This window comes from Panthera leo, chromosome D4 (assembly GCF_018350215.1).
Source record: "Panthera leo isolate Ple1 chromosome D4, P.leo_Ple1_pat1.1, whole genome shotgun sequence".
NCBI classification, from domain to species: Eukaryota; Metazoa; Chordata; class Mammalia; order Carnivora; family Felidae; genus Panthera; species Panthera leo.
The window spans coordinates 46,177,299-46,195,166 of NC_056691.1; the positions used below are offsets into that span (position 1 = coordinate 46,177,299).

The window sequence follows — 17,868 nt, forward strand, 5'->3', positions numbered from 1 at the left end:
AAAATGGGAATTTCCAATGAAACTCATTAAATTGCTGAATGGCAGTGAGTGAATAACTGGTGAGGTCATACTTTCTTGTTATGAGCTACTACAAACACTGTGAAGTGGCAACAGATTAGAGTATAAAAATTAGAGAAGGGTCTGGTTCCTTTTTACAGGTCTTTTGCTTGTTAAAAAAACAAACTCCCAAACCACTAAACATCAGACCAAAAAAAAAAAAAAAAGAAAAAGGCATAGTTTGATAATCTAGGCTACTTTTCATTAATTAAACCTTGCATTTAGGGGATGACTTTTCTTTTTTCCCAGAAGGAAACTTCTAGCTTGGGACAGCTTCAGCAATTCAACCACATTTTCCAGCATATAAAGCAAATAAGAGGCAATCATTTTTCGGTCGTAAAGATAAGCCAAGGAATGGAAATAGTTTTGCAGGTCACGTCACCTGACAGAAACTTTGGACTGATCCTTTCCTGGTTCAAGAGTTCAGCCATAAGACCTACTTTCCCTATCAGCTGGGCTGAAGATGATAAGATTTTGAAGCAAGCAAAGTTTCTTTATGAGCTCTTATTTAATTGTCTTGTGACAAAAAGGTTGAGAGGAATTGTCCGCATCGAGTTACTTCCGCTTGGTATGTTCTTCTGAATAAATCACTGTCTCCCGTGATCGGACACAGTAAATGGAGTTTGATTAAACACTTTGCATTAGATTTCTAGTGCCTAGTACAGAGCCTTTATCCTTTATCCCTGTGAGTACTTATTGAAGAAATAATTGTGAACTTAGCCTTAGATTGGTAACTGGCTAGGGATAAACATGATTTAAGAGAAAAATAAAATAGTTAATAACAAGTATTGTACCGTATGCTCATCAAGTGCATTAGATGCAGATGATAGAGATAAGGGTGAGGTTGCGATAGCAATTTCTCTGAGGGGCGCCTAGGTGACTCAGTCGGTTAAGTCAGTGTTGGACTCTTGATTTTGGCTCACGTCGTGATCTCACAGTTTGGGAGTTCGAGCCCCGCGTCAGGCTTTGCACTGATAGCTGCAGAGCCTGGTTGGGATTCTGTCTCCCTCTCTCTCTGCCCTGCCCCTCCCCCCCCAATAAATAAACATTAAAAAAAGGAAATTTCTCTGAAATTGCCTATGAAATATTTTCTGCTATGAGAATTAGCTGAGTGTGGCTTCTTCCCAGGAACTTGTCTCCAGTAGAGTTCATTCAGAGGTGCTACTCAAAAAGTAAAGTGGTGAGCCTATATCCTCTGCAAGCTTCAGTGGATTCCAGCTCTTATGCTCCTTTGAAAGGGATGGGGTGCTGGACTGTCCATACCTGATCTCGCTCACTTTTCCTTCTAGTCTCTTCTTCTGTTCTTTTTGGTCTGTGAACACCGATAGCAGGACATTTTCTGCAGCTTCCATCCCAACTTCTGTTCTAGTCCTGACTCTACCACAAAGTCACTGTTGACCTTGAAGAATCCAAATAACCTCTCTTAGCTTTTCCTTCTTCAGTCGTAAAATAAGCGGCTAGATAAAATGATGGTCAGGGTACGTGACTAATTCCACAATTCTCTTATTTTGCGAAGAGACCCCGGTTAGAATAGATCGAAGCCGACACTTGATCCATTGTTTCTTATTTTCTCTACTAAGATGCAGATATTATTTTTTCTTTCATTGTTGGGCTAATTATGTGATATCAGGTAACTAAACACTTTATATTCATTACTTTGGATATCCACCGAGTGTCTGATATTAACCAAGTACGTTCTTGTCTGTGGCTGTGAATCTGAGAATCTCTTCTGGTACTATCACTTAGATGAGTAAAAGTTGAAAACCATCAAGTTTCAATCTCTGATGGGGCTGTGGTTCTAACAGATTTTTCAGGCATCTTGGAACACAGCGGTGTGTACACAGATGAAGACATACTTTTTGGTATTTTCTTCTAAGTGGTACAAATATCTGCATCTCATTATGGCTCTTATCATTTATTGAGAGCTTACTCTGTGCTAGACACTATTGCTAAACATCTGTAGTCTTATTTAATTATATAAAATAATAGTAGCTATTGTAATAATTATTTTTGTTTTAAAATTATCATATGTAGGGGCACCTGGGTGGCTCAGTTTGTTGTGTCTGACTCTTGATCTCAGCTCAGGTCTTGGTCTCAGGGTCCTGAGTTCAATCCCCATGTTGGGCCCCATGCTGGGCATGAAGCCTACTTTAAAAATATAAATATATGTATAAAATTGTATGTAAGTGAATTAAATATATATGCATAGAATTAGAAAACAAACATCCTATATGCATGTCTCAGTTTAAGAAATACAGCTTTTTCAGTCCTTAGATGTCCCTGTGTGTCCTCTCCAGTCACATCCCCCTCTTACCTCTGGAAGTAACCACTATCCTAAATTTTGCATAAACCATTACCTGCTTTTCTTTAGTTTTGCCATTTGTGTTTGTATTCCTACGTAATATACATGGTTTAGTTGACTTGTTTTTGAACTTGATGTAACTGGAATCTTATAGTGTGAATTCTTCTAGAACTTACTAGTTTCTCAATATTTTATTTTGAGACTTATTATTGACGTGTAGCTGTAGTTTTATTCATGGTTATTGCTGAATAATATGCCATTGGATGATTTTGCTACAATTTCTTCTACCATTGGTAGATGTCTGAGTTGTTATCATTTTATTTATTTTTGCTGTTATGAGTAATGTGGCCTTGGATATTTTTATACTATACAACAAGTGTTTTTCAGAGAAAACAAAATAAAATTTCTCTGTTGTGTGAGTCACATCTCTGTTGGTGACAAGTGACTAAACCCATCTTGAACTAGTTTAGGTGAAATGAGAAACGTTGAACAATCAACCCCCCATGAGAGCTATCAGGATGCAGACGGACTTCCTCAAAAATTGAAATAAGAGGTCAAAATCTCCCTCAAGGATCCCCCTCAAGCTCTTGCTTCCCTCTCTGTTGCCTTTCTTCTCTTTCACCATAGATTGGCTTCTTCTAGATGGCAAGAAACAATTTGTCAACATTTCCCTAGTTCTACATCAAAAAGATCTCCTACAGGCCTTTGGACCTAATGTAGCGTCAGATATGCAAATGAATAACTTCTGACCCTGCGTATTCTCACCTCCACCCCCACTGTCGTAGCCACTTCTATCATGACTTAGTTATTCTGGGAAAGTTCCCTTTTAAGTATTAAACTCCTCCAACTTCTTCTTTTATGATCTCTCATTACCCTGCTTCTTGGTATTAGATCAAATGATCTTAAATGCATTAAAAGGCTTAATTCTTGCTATCCCTCAACTAGTTCCTGCCTGGATCACTTTGTTAGTTCAGGTCGTCTGAGAGGCAGATGCTAAAATGAGATTAGACCTGAAAAGATCTGTTGAGGAAAACCTTGTGAGAGAAAATGGGAGGGAGCTGGAGGTCGCTGGGAGAGCTGTCGACCCCCAGGCAGGACTGATCCCTGTGAAGAAGAGAGGGAGAGAAGATGAGGAAGAAAGACCTTAAGATTTCAATTCTGAGGAAGTTCTGGCAAGGCTAACTGGGAGTCGCATCAGAGGTCTTTCAGGAACGGGCCTGCCCTTAGTAGCCCTGCTGTGCTTAGTCATGGCTGGGAGCAGCCACAGAAAGCACGGCCTCAGAACAAATGTGGTGATGGATCTCAGAGGGCAGCAGCTGGGACCATTGGTCTATTATGCTTCCCACAGTGGCCACCATAATTACTACCCCAGCAATCTTTTTTGGTACATTCATGGGATAACGGTTTTCTTTTTCATGCCTTCAAATGCCAGGCCATTGAAAGGGCTGATTATTCAAATTCATGTGGCATCTCTGACTGAATATATTACATTTATTACATTTTATTTTTTCAAATTTTTTAAATGTTTATTTACTTTTGAGAGAGAGAGAGAGAGAGAGAGAGACAGAGCATGAGTGGGGGAAGGGGCAGAGAGAGAGGGAGACACAGAATCTGAAACAGGCTCCAGTCTCTGAGCTGTCAGCACAGAGCCCGATGCGGGGCTCGAACTCACAGACCGTGAGATCATGACCTGAGCCGAAGTCGGACGCTCAACCGACTTAGCCACCCAGGCACCCCTATTACATTTTATTTTTAAATGCTTTTACTAATTAACTCAATTCACCCTCACCATCCTGGTCGCTTCTTTTGTCTTGTTCCTATAAATATTATTATTGTAATTTGTGCCATGATGGCTTGGATCCTGAACCTCCAATCCTCAATGAGCAACCCATAGTAATTATCGATTTCCTAATTGCAGAAATGTATTAGACAAAGGAAATGTCATTGCTAAAACCAAGGTTTGGGCCCCAAATGCTTTTATGATTTTTCTCAATGGATCAAATGGACAACTCATCTGAGTCATAAGGACTCCTTTTTCTTGGTGGGTTGAAATTGGACTGGAAGAAGATTTACATCATGTTGTTTATGACTTGTTCAGAGTGGTTCCTGCTTGTCCTTTTAAGTGGGAGGGAGAGTGGGGAAGGCATCCGTTGGAGTGACCATATACTATACAAATGGAGAGGGAGCATGAATAATACTGCCAGGACAACATAGTCATAACCAGGATGGTCCTGGGAAAATTGAGTTATATGCTCATTGTAGGTTCTCTCCTCTAGGGAGCAAGGAGAGTTTATACCTCTCACCTTGCCAAGCGCATGGAAAGAAAGAGAGCAGTGAAATGATTTAAAAGAAATGTCTGAAAAAAGAGTGATGCAGAAAGATATAACTTTTAGCCTTGTTTTTCCTTTTCAAAACTTCACACCCCTTATGACTTAAGGCTCACTTAGGTGTCTTTATTCCAGAGCTCTTCCTCACTGGGGTGAAGATGGGGTGAGGGTAGCAAAGGATGGGTAGGGGCTGTTCTCCCTTCAAGGCTCCACTAGAATTATTTCTAGATGATTACCAGCTTGGATCATAGGTACTTGGGGATCCTTGGTGGTTTTCCAGGGTGAACAGGACACATCTTCTTGGAGGGCATATTTCTTCCAACAATTTGAGGGGAAATTTCTTTTATGCTAAATCAAACTCAGATATGTGATTATTAGAATGCAAAGTTCACCTGGATTTTATTTTTTATTTTTTATTTTTATTCATTTTTAATTTTTCTTAACGTTTATTTATTTTTGAGACAGAGAGAGACAGAGCATGAATGGGGGAAGGTCAGAGAGAGAGGGAGACACAGAATCCGAAACAGGCTCCAGGCTCTGAGCTGTCAGCACAGAGCCCGACGTGGGGCTCGAACTCACGGACCGCGAGATCATGACCTGAGCTGAAGTCGGATGCTTAACCGACTGAGCCACCCAGGTGCCCCCATCTGGATTTTAAAAACATGTAAAGGGCACCTCTGTGGCTCAGTCGGTTAAGCATCTGACTCTTGATTTCGGCTCAGGTCATGATCTGACGGTTTGTGGATTAGAGCCCCAGGTCTTGGTCCCATGCTGTTAGTCTGGGACTCTCTCTCCCTCTCTCTCTGCCCCTCCCCCACGTGTGTGCTCTTGTGCTCTCTCTCTCTCTCTCTCAAAATAAATAAGTAAACATTTTTTGAAAATTAAAAAAATCCACAACATGTGAAAGATATATTGTCTTTGGGGGCCATTTTATACTCCTGTTCTAATCCCCCTAAACTATTAGTTATATCTTGTTGGAAAAGTTTGAAAAGAACTACCCGAGAAATTAGGGTGTGTCATCAACATTCTCTTCCTCTCTTTCCAAAATTGGGATGAAATTGGACGTTACCAGCTTTTTAATGTTGTGAGAGCCATCTGATGATGTCATTGTAATTGATCATTTAGACTGGGTTACCCAATGTGTAATAAGACTCAAGGCAACCAGAGCTCCCTATGATAACGGAAGAGCTTTAAGGAGGTGTGGAGATGAGCCAGGATTTTTCCCTTTAACAGTCTTTATTGAGTGCCTCCTATGTATTGAGAGCTGTTCTGGAAACAGTAATAAAGCAGTGAACAAGACAAATAAAGGCCTCCTTCTCCTGGAGTATAACAGACCTGAAGCATTCCAAAAGTGCTTTACCTGCTGGGAAGAAAATAATGCAGGAAAGTGGTTACGACCTGCTTGGTGTGGGAGACATTGATGACTTCTGTGAGGAAGTGACATTTGACCTTAGACCTAAAAAGGAGAGGAAGCAGTCGGAGGAAGATGAGGGAAGTAGCAATGGCAAGTGCAAAGCACCTGAAACAAACTGGCCCTTTTGAGGAACAGAGAGAAAGCCAGTGTGGGAATGAGGAGGAAATCGGTTGGAGAGAAGGTCAGAGAATAGGCCATATGGGGTTCTATAAGTCATGAAAAGGAGTTTGGCTACTATTCTAACTATAGTGAGAAGTTACCAGAGGGTCTTAAGCTGGGAAATGTCAGCATTGTCCAGATTTAACCAAATAGTAAAACCATCTCTTCCTGGATAACTTGTCTAAAAAGGATATTACAGCTATAGATATGCATGGAGATGAACCAAGCATGCAAGAAGGGCCTCGGTGACAACTGACCTCACTTAAACATGAGAGGACAAAATGGTGGCCAGGAGTGTTAAAAGGATTTAGGGATTATGGCTTTTAATAATGAATCAAAGTTCTGGGGCGCCTGGGTGGCTCAGTCGGTTAAGCGCCCGACTTCAGCTCAGGTCACGACGTGAGTTCGAGCCCCATGTTGGGCTCTGGGCTGATGGCTCAGAGCCTGGAGCCTGCTTCCGATTCTGTCTCCCTCTCTCTCTGCCCCTCCCCCATTCATGCTCTGTCTCTCTCTGTCTCAAAAATAAATAAAGGTTAAAAAAAAATTAAAAAAAAATAATGAATCAAAGTTTTAATTTTGTTAAGAAGAAAAATGTTTTTTCTGTTATGTATTCCAGAAGGAATTCCCATTCAAAATAACTGAAAAAAGTCTTGGTTGTGTACAACAATAAGCCTTTTAAGACACATATGGAAAATTCATCTATTTAGAGCTTGATTTTTAAAGACTCAGACTTTATTGTATATAATATGCAATGAGATTTTATTTCTAATTTAACCTACTTGAGTTAAAAAAACACAAGAAGCTTAGGGAATATGAATAACAATTAAAATGGACATTTAAGTGGCTTTAATGTCATGTATTAGCACAGTGTTTTTTTGATATGACCGCCGCTCCACCCCAAACATTGAAATGACAGGGGGTGGGGGTTGGGGGGGACCTCAACCTAGAATGAAAACAGTACAATCATTTTTCCAAGGAAAGAGAAGTGAAATAGGAAAAACAAAAACAAAAATCACCAACACATTTGGAAGGTCATGAAAGGCAAAGAAGAGTGTGCACATCTCAGACCGATTTGCCTCAGCATGTGAATCATTTAACAGGAAAAAACACTGGACTGACTCAGCTTGAGCAGGCTCTTGTTGTCCCTGCTGAGGTCCTCGCTTGGTGTGGCCCCTGCCACTCTCCTCAGACCTTGCTTCCCTCCTCTCTTCTCACTGTAGGGAAACAGGAAGTCATGTTGATTAATAAGACTGCCTGGGATCACACCCAAGGCAATGTCGAATCTTTACCTCTTCTGGGCTTTGGAAGAGGTGCAAAGATCAAGGGCAAGCTTTTGGATAGAGTGAGAGGCAAGGCCAGAACTCTGAAGAATCAACTCACAACTAACATTGACATAGACCCCTAGAGTGACCGATATCTGCCAGAATGAAATCTCATCAGTGTCTCCCGACCCTCTGGGTGAGCTTTTATCCCTTACAACAGTGATCCAACTGGAGCCTCAACAGAAAAGGAGCTTGCCCAAGATCATAGGGTGAGTGGTACTCGGATCTGGACCTTCCAACCCCTAGGGCTGTGCCATCTTCCATTTGTCATGCCTCCTTGACGGTATAACATAGGGAGCATTGCCCCAGGTGGGGTCTCCTAGCTTCCTTGTTACAAGCCATTGCCCCCCTTTGCCTTTCAGTTGTATTTTGTGGCCACATACAATTAGCTCTTATAATGGGATCATCCCACTCCACTGTACTTCACTCCTTCTCAGGGAGAAAGTACTAAAGATTATTGCCATGAGGGGCATAGTAAGCTAAATGGGTGTCACCCAGTCTGAAAAATCTTAGCGATGTCAATAAGCCACTTGAGACAACAAGGCACCTGATATTCTGTCCTCATTCCTTATCAGTCCTTGGCTTTGGGGAGAGGAACTTTCTGGAAGGAGAAGGACCTTTGTGGAGTTAAAAAGAGGAAGAAGAGTTATGAATTCAAGCCTCTGAAACAAATCAGTGACAAGTTGTTCTGTGGGCTGACAGTTTTCTCTTTACCTTTCCTTTCTAACAGCTATTCATCTCATTGTCAGATACTTTGACTAAAAGTCATGGTAAGAATCAAATGTAATCCCTTAAGTACACTCACCATAAGTTAGCTCCAGCCATACCAAAAATTCTCAGAGTAATTCCATCTCAAATGCTGTGTGTGATCAATCTAATAGGTATGTGAAGTGACCCTACAGAGGAAATTCATTTGATCACCGTGGCTTTGGTTTTCTTAGCATACGCAGATCGCATTCATTTTCATCACACTAACTGCTTGGTACAGGATTGTTTAAATGGATTGGGAAATCTCATGAAAACTATTAAACTAAATGGTTCTGCTTATGGGCATGCACTTGAGTATCTTACCATTTTCCAGAAGCAATCAGAAACTTGCTTTGAAAAAGCATGGGCATTGGAGGTTGGCTGCTGGCGTGTGGATCCTCATGCTACCATTGTTTTGTTCTATGACAATAAGAACACTACAAAACATTTCTGTGCCTCAGTTTCCTCATTAAATATGGTTATAACAACTGTGCCTACCTCACAAGATTACATGTGAGGCCCAAACAGAGTAATATATAGTGTACCCTGCCTGGCACCAGGTAACTGTCTCTTAAAATGACCATGAAGATAATGTGGATGTAGCTTTAAAAAAATTTTTTTTAAATTTAGGGTTTATCTATTCATTTAGAGAGAGGGAGACAGCGGGGGAGGGGCAGAGAGAGAGGAAAAGAGAATCACAAGCAGGTTCCACACTGTCAGCGGGGAGCCTGATTTGGGGCTTGAATGAACTCACAGACCTTGAGATCACTACCTGAGCTGAAATCAAGAGTTGGACACTTCACCAACTGAGCCACCCAGGAGCCCCTAATGTAGATGTAGCTTAACATATAATTATAATTTCACCTATTTAAGGCCAAACGTTCTAGTTCGGTGGAGTTTGCCAAACACAGTGATATCTTTGGGATCTCAAGACCATGGCTTCGTTGCTCCCTCACTTTCATGCTACTTCCTTTGAATGGGCAAGCAAGTCTGTTGACCAACTGGAGACTTTTCAGCAACAGTTCTGCTGACTTCACTTTCACGTGCCCTCAGGGCTAGCAGCCATCAAGCCAGGGAGCAATAAAATGTGTTGGTGGGAAATAAATGAGGAAGAACAAGAACAAAAAAAAGTGGCCTGAGCTCATTCAATGACAATATTTATTATATGGAACAATGATCATGGTTTAGATGTGTTTGTTCTCTGTTACACTGTAAATATGGAAGAAATGTCATTGCTCAATAGCTGTCTGGATCGCTTTCGGGGTGGACTTGTGAGGTAGAGCTGTCTCAGGGTGCCTTCAAATTACAGTGACATTTTTGCATTGAGGCTTTCTTGATGAGTGCTGGATTGGGTCAGTCACGAGTGGAAAATATTGCCACCTATAGGCCAGTTGTTACGATAAAATACCTCATCATGTTCTTGGCACCATTTATCCAACAAAACCTTTCAGTGGGCTTAAGGTTGAGCAGAGAAGTTAAAATGGCAACCCAATCCTAGTAGATTGCAAATCTCAGGGAGACAGTGTGGAACTTTAGCATGAGGTCAAGCTTTGAGCTCAGTCAGACTTCCAACCTGATTTCAACTTAGTAACTGTGTGACTTTGGGCACTCGTATTGAGCCTCTATGAGGAAATCATCTCAGAAATACAGGTAGTAAAACCTTCCATGCGGGTTGTTGTGAGGGCTTAATGGGATTGACATTATAATGATCTATATTGTAGATACTCAATAAATATCCTTGCCTTGTTTTATTCGTTGCCTGCCTCTTTCCAGTTTCTTACATGCCATTTGGTAGTCCAGATTTTCAAGGTGAGTTATTTTGCAGATAGCAGATAGCAAGCCAGATACTGGAGAAGGCATAAGCTATTTGAGGACTTTGGATCTTTCTGCTAAATGGAGGCCAGGGCCCAGAGTCACTATTTAGACTTTCCAGTACATTGGTCAGCTGTTTCAGCAAGTCAGGTATACTGAAAGCATGGGATACTGATGAGTGTTTCCCGGTGAGCTGCTGCATATGGACGTGCTTTGTAAAATGTCAAGGGCTCTAGGATCGTACAGTTGTCACTATCACAGTTGGAAGCATTTAATCCTTTTTCCTTCTCGTTTTACAGGTTAGGGAGTTGAGACCTGGAAAGATGAAAAGTGATTTTCCCGAGCGCCTAGATCATTGTCCTCTTCAGCATCACAGTAGCAAACATTTGCTTGCCTAGTGCCAACTACCGATCTAGGCACTTCCCACGTAATTACTGGTAATCACGAAATCTTCATAACAACCTCATGAGGCGGTTTCTATTATCCCCATTTTACAGATGAAGAAACAGAAGTAAAGAGAGGACACAGAGCTATTAAGTGATAGGGATTTGAACCCTAGCAGTTGGACTCCAGAGTAGTCATTTTGACAACTATGTATACATATGCACATTAAAGAAAATAAAACTGGGCCCAGATGATGAATACAATTCTCTTTATGTTTGATCCTTCCTTTTTCCACTTCATAAAGCATTTTGATTAGTTTATTAGCTTTTGAGACTGTTCTAAAGGATGCAACAATGCACAGAAAATGTATTGGTTGCATAAAAAAAAAAAAAAAAAGGAAATAACTGCCAAAGTCAACCAAAAGAATCTAAAGGTAGCTTTGAGACAGTCTCCTATGAGGTTGATGATGGCAGAGGTGAAAAGTGGGTAGTGGTTTGTTCCAAAAGAAATACAAGACATATCTTTTACAGCCTAGATGAGGAGACCTATGAAAACAGAATAAAGTTCAGTAGAAGTTGGGGGAGAGACAGGAGTTTACACTGACAGGGTAAGGGTTTCAGGTGAGAGATGGAACTGAAGGAGGCCTCAGGGGTGTGAGAAGCTAGAGTTGGCAGATGCTATGGTGAGGACGACCAAGGACCCACAAATAACGTCGGAGGAGAAATAGACAAAGAAAAACAAAAACACCAAGGCTACTCAGATTGGAGAAGAAAAGAGCTGGAGAGATATGAAAGCTCACTTTCAATATTTTAGGGTTGTCATATGGCAAAGGGATTAGATTTATATGTGTTGTTCTAGAAGACCGCAGGAGGGCAAATGTATGCAGGTAGAGGGAGGAAGATCTAAAACCAAAATGGGGAGGACCTCTCAATATCAGATACAATGCCAGCATTTCAGCAGCCACAACAGAAGGGATTACTTTCACAATTATGTGGCTCTTGGTCACTGCAAAGACATATATAAGCGGAGGCTGCATTACTGGTAATCTTGTAAAGGGAAGCAAAGCACACAGCACAACAATAAATATTATACTATGTTCCCACATCATAAAACTTATGTATGTAACATATGCAGACGAAAATACACCAAACTCATAAACACTTGCCTTATATAGTCATGTTTTTTTTTTCAGTTTTTAAGGAATATATATTAAATAATTTAGGACAGCCTATACTAGTTTCTTTTTTATTTGGAAAGACTTAGGAAGTTTAATGACATTTTCTGAGGCCACAACTAAAAGCCAAGAATTGAATCCATCTCAAGTCCAGTCTTTATTTCTGGAAACCAGAATCCCACTTTTTAGAGAATTAAGAAGAGAATGAGTAAACATAACGTGGAGGTTGTGGGCACAGAATACGAAATTGTAGATTAGGAGCTTTTCAAGTAGCAAGCAGCAGATTTGAGGAGTGAGACTCGCGAGTGACAAAGGGCACCGTTGAGTCCGTTGGAGCTGGATGGTGACAAAGCAGGGTTATTGGAGATGGATGCCACACCTTGGCAAGTGGCAGATGTGGTATCGAGATAAAGTTGCTGCCTGTCTCTTTAAAAGCCCTTTGTAATTGACAAAAATGCCCCCAAACCAATATTAAGCTTTTTTCTATGGTTGAAGCTGTTTCCATTTTTTAGTAACTTCTTATCCTTTTACAGGATTGGTTCCTTTGCCATGAAATTTCCTTTTTTTATTTTCCTGTGTAAGCTAGAAGTCATGTTTGGGAATAGATCCTGTGGTCCTGGCTACTTGAGAGTGGAATGGAGTCTAGCCATGTTTAGGGCCAGAAGTGGTCTTCGCTGAGTTAGAACCTGATAACATTATTTGTACAAGTGTAGTCTGCCGCCAAGATAGAGGGAGGTGTTTTATGACCACAGGCTTTATGAATTGTAGCTATAAAATAATCAATCTTTTAAAGCAAACATAGCATAATGTGCATATCCAAATGTGAATTGTCCTTCAGAGCTGTGACCCTTGGAAACTTCATACCTACTGGTATAAAACATATTTAAACCTACCAGTGGAAACATCTTTCAGAGCCAATTTATTACACACACACATACACACACACACACACACACATTATTTTACAGTATATTTTGGGGGCACCTGTGTGGCTCAGTTGGTTGAACACACGACTCTTGATTTCAGTTCAGGTCATGATCTCACGGTTCGTGGGGCTCTGTGTTGAGTGTGGAGCCTGCCTGGGATTCTCTCTCCCCCTCTCTCTGCCCCCTCCCCCACTTGCACTCTCTCAAAATAAATAAACATTAAAAAAAATAGAGTACACTTTATTTTTAACAGAAAATATTTTATCTCGCTTGATAACCAATTTTATTTCCCAGAGGGACTGGCTATGAACACCTCTTGGCTATTGGAAAAATCAAATCCGTCATTAAAAGACAGAGCGTTTACCATGGAAGAGATAGAAACGTAACAGGGTTATGCTGACTTTGAAGACCCTACACAGAACTGCAAAGTATTTGAAATACATTGAATGCAATACATTGACTGAATGATTTGCTCATTATTTGCCAGTTGCTGGAGAGAGGTTGGAGCTATGGCTGCTGGACTAAGTTGAGAGATACCACGAAAGAGAAGAGGATCCCGAGAGATGTTGCAAGTTCTGTCAGGTAGCAGCTTCACCTATGGGGAGACGGGCTGGGTGAGTCAGGAAGGACGCCCTCAGGATGTGGATCATCGCTGGTACTCTCATTGTTCTTTTTCCGTATTCTTCACTATTCTTATTATCATTTTACTTAGGTTCAATGTAATTTTGTAAGGCTAACTCGAACCACCATGTAATTCTTAAAGGGGATTTTGATAAGGTTTCCAAGCAGTGTTGCACAGGTTTCTCATGTTCCCTGCCCTCATTACTTTACAATGTGATTTGAAGTCATTGCCCATCCTGGAGTTTCAGCAGACCAACTGGGCTCCAGGTACAGAGAAAAGGGCAATCTTTAGGTAGCAAAGGGCTTCCCTGTCTAGTTTCTGGCTCAGAGAAGCACAAATATCCACTTTTCATGTGTATCAGATCCAGAATCATCTGTAAGAGCTGGGCTGACTTCAGGAGCAGATGATTTTTCCCTTTCATCTCTAACAAATAATGGTGCTTAGAGCAATGCGTGTTTACCGGTAACAAATTCCACCAATGGGTGTGGTTGAAAAGTTGAGTGCTGTGGACCGAGTGGCTTCAGCTATTGTCTACAGCATTTCCTCCCTTGTCTGGGAGGTTCTGGCTCCTCCGGCAAGGGCAGTTGCAGGCCCAAATAAATGTCTGGGTTTTCTTACTCAAGGATGAGGAGGTGAGGGCGGCGGGGCAGTGGGGGCGGCGGTGGAGCAGGCTTTCTGGCAGGGATTCCACTAGGGGGTAAGTCTATCTTTAAAACAAAGTAAACTGGGGCCACCCGTCTCAGCAGCTAAATGATTTCCTGGTTGATAGGAGGTGAGGACAAGATGAATGGCTCTGGGAAAAGAAACTGTGAGGAGAGAAAGGAAGAAGAAAAATGAGAGAAGCATTGAGGAAGACTTATGAGCCAGAAGAAACGTAAAGGTAGACGATTTGCTTTTTCAGTTTGGAGCGGAGACAGGAAGATAATCCCTTTGTCCTCAAATAGTAAAAGCCCTGGGGTCTGTTCTTCCCTGGGAGTCCCCGGCATGATACTGAGCCCCTAGGGAAAGACAGCCAGCTTGCCTGAGGTTTCCAAATCCTGTCTTGTGGTGAGAGGCTGAAGACTGTCAGGGCCAGAATCAATACCTGTTGTGTACACATCAGAGGTGGTGCCCTCAGATAGGATTAGGCTGTCTGGCCATCGTTTGTCATGGGTGTTTCTCTGCAAATGTTGTATGGTTATCAGTCCAGTTCACCTGATTTTTTTCTTTTTTTTTTTTTTTAAAAACAAAACTGCAGGCCATCTTTGAGAAGACCTCAGCCTAAACGGTGGAAATACATAGATTCATTTGTGCCTTGAATTCACACGTAGCAAAAACAGCACACACCAGCAGCGGCTTGTCCTCTGTCCCCATCCATTAGGATTATGATAAATGAGGTCGGAGGAAGGCTGGGTCTGGGTGGTTCCATTTGTGTGTTGGTTTCTTCCTGTCCTCTGGGTTTTGGGTCACCTGCTGCTCTGTGTCAGTAGCAGAGTACTGGGTCACATCCAGCACTGTCTAGGTTTTATGGGTCACTCTCTTGAATGAAAGCTTGATTTTCCACAGAAGAGAATGCTGTCTCCGGCAATTGTTCAAAATGTAGCATCTCAAATGTAGACCCTTCAACTGTGTTTACATGCCTTGTGCAGGCTCTTTCTTTTCTTAGCTTTCAATTCTTCAGATATGGAATATGCTGGAGATGTGACTCCTTTGTTGTTCAAGGGTGATTTGCATATCATCTTGACTGATGTGCGTGCACAACTTGCCTGTGACCGGGGCTGTGGTGGCAAGGGCTGTAGAGACATCTGTGACTTTTGATGGAAGGAAGCAGTTTCTTACTGAGAGTCACCCACTCCTTAACTCCCTCTAGTCTGTCTGTGAGTTCCATGTGGCCTTCATGACTGCTCAGCTCAGCTGAATACTGTCCTCTTGCTATTTAATTAAGATTTTGCTGTTTTTTGAAACCCTATAAATGTGTAATCTCTGTGTCTCTGTCTCTCTCTCTCACATACACATGTAACAGTGAATGACTCATAAATATGAAAAGTAAAATTTTGAATTTTAACTCCGGAAAATCAACCTGATTGATAAAGTACTGATATAATATTTCCAAAGTGGAAATTCATGAAGAAAATAGATTCTTAGGCACTTAGTAATACCAGGAACATTTTACCAGCATTGTCTCATTTAACTTCTAACAACTTTTAAAGACAGGGTATGCTTTATTGTAGCAATCAAGCAATTGTAACTTGCCAAGGCCACGGTAAGCACGGGGCCAGGCCAGGGGCCTGCTGATGTCCCACACTGTTAATTATTCTCTATGCTGAGTTTTAGCTACTTTGCAGCTATTTATTGCATTAAATTCATAATCCCACTTTCATCATAGTAAAAACAGTAATAATCACACAACAGAACTATTTGCAGTGGCCTCTGGCCAAGGCCATTTGATCCAGAGTCAAAACCTCATATTTGTATAGTGCTTTTACTTTGTCAAAATCTAATAAGGGTGGTTTTCATACCTGAGGACAATCAAACTGATGTCTATTTAGTATAGTAACATATCAAATTATTAATGGCATATATATTTTAGTCTGTTTCTATGCTTATCATTCTGTTTTAGAAAGTTGGGGGCTCAAAAATGCTTTAGAAAAATTTCTTCTCCAAGGACAGGAGATGGCTAGGTGTCCCTTTTAAAGGCAATGCTTCTTAGTGAGAGAGTGGAGATGAGAATTCATGTCCCTAACTGAGAGTTTATTGTCCTTTCTAATAACACCACACAATCTGGTGTCTATCTAAAGGCGTGGGTTCCTTGTCTATTAATAGCTCTACTATTAATAATGTGCAGTGACTGGATATGCCAAGATTTTGCTGGTGTTTTGGAGAACTGAAAAGGTTTCCGAGTTATATCTAGAAAGTCTTTGGAATTTTTTCAACATGCTATATGACTGGCAGCTGAAAATATGACAAGTAGGAAGGAAACGAGAATGCATCGACAATCTGTTATTTGCTAGACCTATCAGTAGGCACTTTTTCTATAATAACCTTGTGAAACTGATATTAACTCTACTTGGTAGGGGATGAAAGGTCAGAGAAATTAGTAATTGCTCCCAAGTTGTACCCTAAGAGTGTTTGAATCTAGTCTGTCCGATACCGAAGCTTTTATACTTTTATTTCCTTGCCGCCATGTAGTTTGAAAAAGTCAAATACATAGCATTTCGTGCCTGGACCACCTCAGCAAGAAAACTGGGCACTCACTAAAGTAACATACACTAAAAATAAACACCCCTCTTCCTCCCACGAGCTTCCCAAGGTTGCGGAGAGGAACACTGGAGGTCTCCTAAGCATAGGAATGCTGCCTACAGTAATCTAACATCAGAGAATATCATTCGGATCACTTTTTTTTTTCTTTTCTGAGTTTGTCTCTCGGATCCCATATATATTTTTGCAGTTTTTTGTGATGGAAATTTTCAAGCATACACTACAGTAGAGAGAACAGTATATTGAAGAACTGGGTACCTGGACCTGGCTTCAATAATTTCTGCCTTAGGGCACCTGGGTGGCTCAGTTGGTTAAGCATCTGACTCTTGATTTTGACTCAGGTCATGATCCCAGGGTCATGTGATGGAACCCTGAGTTGGGCTCTGTGCTGAACGTGGAGCTTACTTGAGATTCTCTCTCTTCCTCTCCATCTGCCCCTACCCCACTCTCTCTTTTTTTCTTTCTCTCTCTCAAAACAATAATAGTTCATGCCCTAGTTTTATGCTCTCTATATACTCTATATATGTTGGCATAAATTATGGATGGTGTGTCTGCATTTGATGGTGAGTAGATAATGGACCATACATATGCTTTTTACCTTTTAGGCCCTAGTCCTTTTTTTTTTTTTTTTAAGATTTTTTTTTTTTAACGTTTATTTATTTTTGAGACAGAGAGAGACAGAGCATGAACGGGGGAGGGGCAGAGAGAGAGGGAGACACAGAACCGGAAGCAGGCTCCAGGCTGTGAGCCATCAGCCCAGAGCCCGACGTGGGGCTCGAACTCACGGACCTCGAGATCGTGACCCGAGCTGAAGTCGGACGCTTAACCGACTGAGCCACCCAAGCGCCCCTAGGCCCTAGTTCTTATCCCAGTACAGGATGGATATTTTTTCCTCCATTACAAAGTCTTAATGGGTTATCAGTAACGACATCTTAAAGAGCATAATGAGAGACACCATAAACCAGCTATCAAAATAAGGTACAGTAGGAATATAAATATTTCACCTTGGAAACAAAGCAAGGTCAAGAGAAGAGCATGAGGACTCTGAAGATTAGGAGCATGAAAACAAAAGGCCATTTGGAGCCATTCTATTCCCATGGGTGCATGAGTGTTGCTTCCATTCAGGGTTGTTGGGAAGGGCACTGGTAGGGCCGGGCTATCAGGATGAGATCACTGGATTACCTGAGACACGACTGTCCTTTGCCACATGGAGCATTTGTCTTCAGTATTGAAGCTCATCTGCCTTTAGGGAAATGGAGACTCAAGGAAAGAAATGTGTTATACTGTCATTTTTCTTAAATTTTTCAATGTTTATTTATTTTTGAGAGAGATAGAGTGTAAGCAGGGAGGGGCAGAGACGGAGGGAGACACAGAATCCGAAGCAG

The 17,868-nt window shown here is 41.3% G+C and overlaps 1 long non-coding RNA gene across 5 annotated transcripts in view; it reads left to right on the top strand.

The window, feature by feature from the left end:
- The window catches only part of LOC122205667, a 95,179-nt gene extending 80,688 nt beyond the window's left edge, over positions 1-14,491 (top strand). For 4 of the 5 annotated variants that reach the window (XR_006196183.1, XR_006196185.1, XR_006196186.1 and 1 more), the window contains 2 exons: positions 10,440-10,577; positions 13,112-13,379. This is a non-coding gene — a long non-coding RNA (uncharacterized LOC122205667). Of the gene's footprint in view, positions 1-10,439; positions 10,578-13,111; positions 13,380-14,015 lie in introns of those variants that run through there. The other variant, XR_006196184.1, reaches the window with a different exon arrangement.
- Positions 14,492-17,868: the final 3,377 nt, after the last annotated feature.